The sequence below is a fragment of the Eptatretus burgeri genome, chromosome 10 (genome assembly GCF_056783735.1).
Source record: "Eptatretus burgeri isolate ZD-2024b chromosome 10, Ebu_testis_v1, whole genome shotgun sequence".
Classification (NCBI taxonomy): Eukaryota; Metazoa; Chordata; class Myxini; order Myxiniformes; family Myxinidae; genus Eptatretus; species Eptatretus burgeri.
Genome location: NC_140970.1, coordinates 73,802,568 through 73,807,501, shown reverse-complemented (window position 1 = coordinate 73,807,501; position 4,934 = coordinate 73,802,568). Strand labels below are relative to the sequence as shown.

The window sequence follows — 4,934 nt, the reverse complement described above, 5'->3', positions numbered from 1 at the left end:
CACACACACACACACACACACACACACACACACACACACACACACACACACACGAATCATGATTGTACATACAGTGGCCTGCAGAAGTATTCACACCCCTCAAAAGTTTTCACATTTTGATGCTACCTGAGCGTATTTCATGATGCTTTCAAATCAAAATTAATATATAGTCTTCCCAAACTATTCCAAAGTGATAAACCGAAAAAATTCAGATAAAATGTGAATAAGTTAGATTAACGGAGAAAATCAGATGATTCTTAGTTGCATAAGTATTCAAACCCGATGACGAATTGACCCTAAATCGCTTCAGGAGCAAATTATTTGTTTGAAAGGTTACAAAATAAGTGTAATAGGTTTCAATGGTATGTAATCAGTGGTTTCACGTTAATGTTTGTTTTTTTAAGCTCCCTCACATCGCAAAATAATTTTAAGGTGCAACTCACTTGGTCAACCAACAAAGCAGACATGAAGACCAAGGATCTTTCTAAGGAAGTCAGACATAAAGTGATGGAGAAGTACCGCTTAGGAGAGGGTCATAAGAAGATTTCAAAGTCACTCATTATTCCTTTAAGTATGGTGCAATCCATCAATACGAAGAAGTGGAACACTTTTCATACCACCCAGACTCTACCGAGATCAGGTCGTCCATCCAAGATCAGCAGCTGCGCAAGCAGTAAACTGGTTCAGGTTGTCACTGTGAATCCAACAATGACTTGAAAATATCTGCAAGACTATATGTCTGAGATGGGGGTCAGTGTTCATCAATCAACAACATCATGTTCCCTTCACAAAACTGGCTTCTCTGGACAGGTGGCAAGAAAGAAGCCATTGTTGAAAAAGATGCATCTAAAAGCTCATATGGAGTTTGAGAAAAAGCATCTTAATGACACTACAGGCAGGTGGAGAATAGTTGTGGTCAGACAAGACAAAAATTGAACTTTTTGGTCTAAATGCAAAGCGTTACGTCTGACACAAGCCTAACACCGTACATCACCCAGCCAACACTATCCCTACCATCAAGCAGGGTGGTGGCAGCATCATGTTATGGGGGTGCTTTTCATCAGCAGGGACTAGCAAGCTTGTCAGGATCGAAAGGACAATGAATGGTGCAAAGTACTGGAGAATCCTTGATGAAAACTTGCTCGAGTCAGCCTTTAATTTGAAACTGGGTAGGAGATTCACATTTCAGGACAATGGTCCAAAGCACAAAGCTAAAGCCACACTGGAGAGGCTAAATCAGTAGAAAATAAATGTTCTTGAGTGGCCCAATCCAAGTCCTGACTTGAACCCAATTGAATATTTAATGGCGAGACTTGAAGATTGCAGTCCATCGACGATCCCCATCAAACTTGGCAGAACAAGAGCAATTTTCATGTTAAGATTGGACAAAAATTTTATCATCTCACGATGCAAAGCTGGTAGAGACCTCCCGCATAAAACTTGTAGGAGTTATTGCTGCAAAAGGTTCTTCCACAAAGTACTGACCTAAGGGGCTGAATACTTTTGCAATCAGTGAATTTTGATTTGTACATGTTTTTTGTTGGTATTCTCGACATTTAACCTCCTTCAACTACCCGTATAACAGTGTTTAGTTTCATCTCTTCAGTTATGAATAAAAAAGTTCATTTGAGAAAATTGTTTCTCCATAATTCGTAATTCATTTGAATGTGGCAATAATGGTCGGGTTGAATATTTTAGCAGTTCATTGTACACATTCATCGTGATTATACACACGTGATTAACACACACACACATACACACACACACACACACACACACACACACACACACACACACACACGTATGCCTGGTGTTGGCTTAATGGTTAAGGTGGCTGCGTTAAGATCGTAGTGTCTTCCGTTTGAGCCACTGTCATTCAGTTGAAATAACACCAGGTGGGTTGACTCAGCCTGTCATTCTTCCGAAGTTGGCAAAATGAGTACGTATCAGCTTACTGGAGTAATAAGCCATTAGAGTGTCCTGTGTTGGAGTAGCGACCTATCCAAGCCTGTACTCTTTAGCCAATGAAACTGCCTCGGCAGCACTATGCACCTCATGGCGTGAGAGGAATGGTTACACACGGTGGTGGATACCTTGAGACCTGGGATGGCTCCATCCCACCCTCTGAAACCCGCATATGGAGATAACAATCAATGGCTTGATTTCCGATCATCAATTTGGTTTCAGACCAGGTCACTCTACCCTGTATATGCTGCTTCTGTTCTCCCAACAATGGATGGAGGTCCTCAATGCCAGACATGAAATCAGAACCATATCCTGAGACATCACGTGCTTTTGACACGGTCTGGCACCCTGCCCTGCTCACCAAACTCTCTTCCTATGGTATTAAAGGATACCTGAGCCACTGTATGTACAATCATGATCCTATGGTACCTGAGCTCTTGACCACATACAAAACTTCTCGTCCGCAACCCAATGGAGAACTGCTCTCCCATCTGGGCTGGTGCTCCCGCCTCTCACCTTTCTCGGCTTCACGCTGTGGAAACAAAAGCATGCAGGATCATTGGTATCTCCTGTAATGAGGATGAGTCTTTGGGCCTCTCACTCTCTCACCACAGGCAGGTCGGTGGTCTTTCTGTCTTCTCTTCGGTCTCGCCCCCCCCCCCGGCTGTCTGTGATATGTCCCCACCATATTTCCGCAGGGCGCTCAAGGTCCCCCAGCAACCCCCTTCTGGTAAAACTACCAAAATCACAAATCACTGCTCACCTTCACTCTTCCATTCGTGTTTTTTTACGGCTTTGGAATAAACTCCCTCACTCTGTTCAATCCCATTCTTCCCTCCAGGCCTTCAAAACAGCTGTTCACCACCACCTCTTATCTTCCCCCATCCAAAACCTTGATCTTTTCTACCCCCGTTAATCCACCCCAAACCCACCTCCTTCAAATTCCCTGCCTTCCTTCCTGAAAGTCGCTATGGTGTCCATCTTGTGTACCCCATGTTCCCCACCCCATCCCTTTCCCTTCCACATATCTCCTAATGTCTCTGTTCCACACTGTTTTGTCCTTCCCTCTCCCACCCCTCGTCTCATGCCCCCCTTACTGTGCGTTGTGTGTAAGCTCTCATACGAGCCTCAACAATGTATACAAAAAAACAACAACCAACAACAACAACAACAAACACACACACACACACACACACACACACACACACACACACACACACTTCATCATGCAATATATTTTGGGAATTTTATCCTTTAATCACAACCTGTTTCTCATGCTAACAGGTTGTTCATCAAGAAACCATATCGCAGAGGAAAATCACAGCACAAGCCTATCTCACAATGTGGACAGCCTCCTCGTGTTTTATCAACGGATTGCAAGTTTAACATCCAGGCTGCTCTGAGCAGAGACAACATCAAGAGTCTGAGCGACATCGAGTGCAGACAAAAGTTTTTTCCTTTGCGATACCCCTGCCATGGATGTCTCTTTCAAACAGACTAATGGACCGCGCAAAGTAGTCAGGAGATTGAAAAACCTTCCAGGCGATTCAAGGATGTTGGCAAAGTTAACAAAGCGAGGCCTTGTTAACGTCGGGAAAGCCGATGGCGAGCCAGGACGGAGGGTTGACATAACACGAGAGTCACAGTCGGCTCGTTCTAATTAACTTTTCCATTCTAAAGTGAAACATCCTTTATACGAGCAGGGCATTTTGTGAGGTGAAGCGTTTTCTTTCATCTCAAGGAAAAAGGAAAACACTCTGCAATGCACCAGCAGCAGTTGTCATCCTCTCGATAGTCATATCAAGTGGGAAATAAGGGCAAGCTCTTCAGGCAACGCTACGTTGTTATGGAGGAGCAGATCTGATATTATTTTTGTTGATTAATTCATTTTGGGTTGATTAAACTGAAAATAAAGCAACAAGTAGAGCCAATTGGGCTTTTTTGTGTACAATGTGGAGGCTCGTATGAGAGCGAACACACAGAATGGACAACAAGGGGAGCAGGAGACGAGAGGAGTGGGAGAGGAAAGAAAAAAAAACAGTGGGGAACAAAGACATGAGATCTGTCGAAGGGAGAGGGATGGGGTGAGGTACGCAGGGTAAACGACATGGACACCACAAGGACTTTCAAGAAGGAAAGCAGAGAATTTGAAGGAGGTGGGTTTAGGGTGGATTAATGGGGGTGGAAAAGATCTTGGTTTTGAGATATGGTGGTGAAGAGCCGTTTTGAAGACCTGGAGGGAAAGTGGAATTGAAAAGTGTGGGAGTTTCCTCCAAAGATGGGAAAAAAGATGAATGAAAGAGTGAAGGTGAGCAGTGATTCTTGATTTTAGTAGTTTTACCAGAAGGGGGTTGCTGACGGACCTTGAGTGCCCTGTGGAAATATGGGGGGTACATATCGCAGACAGAGCAGGGAGGGGGGGCGAGGCCAGAGAGGAGATGGTAGAAGACAGAAAGACCACCAACCTGCCTGTGTTGAGAGAGTGAGACCCAAAGACTCAGCCTCATCGCGCGAGATACCAATGATCCAAAATGCCATGGTTTCCCCATTGTGAAGCCGAGAAAGGTGAGAGGCGGGAGCACCAGCCCAGAGGGAAGAGCAGTAGTACTCCATTAGGTTGCGGAAGAAAGCTTTGTATATGGTCAGGAGCTTGGGTGTGCCAAGGAAGGACTTTGCACGAGAGAGGATGCCCAGTCGGTGACTGGCTTTGGAGGCCAGGTTGGAAATGTGGCTTTCCAAGGAAAGATCATGGCAGATAGTAAGCCCCAGAAGCTTGAAGGAAAGGACTTCTTCAAGTGGATTGCTGAGAAAGTAGATAGGGGTTTCCAGATGGTTCTTTCAGAGAAACATAATGAGAGTGTGAGATTTGTCTGGATTGAAAGAAATGTGCCACGTGTTGGCCCAGTTTGTGATTTTACCCAGATCTGCAGAGAGCAAAGAAGCTGCTGCTTGCCGGTCTGAGGGATGAC

General features: G+C 44.7%; 1 protein-coding gene across 1 annotated transcript in view; it reads right to left on the bottom strand.

Annotated features, from left to right (window-relative positions):
* The window catches only part of LOC147018873 (uncharacterized), a 405,228-nt gene that overhangs the window by 75,327 nt on the left and 324,967 nt on the right, over nucleotides 1-4,934 (bottom strand). The window lies entirely within an intron of this gene.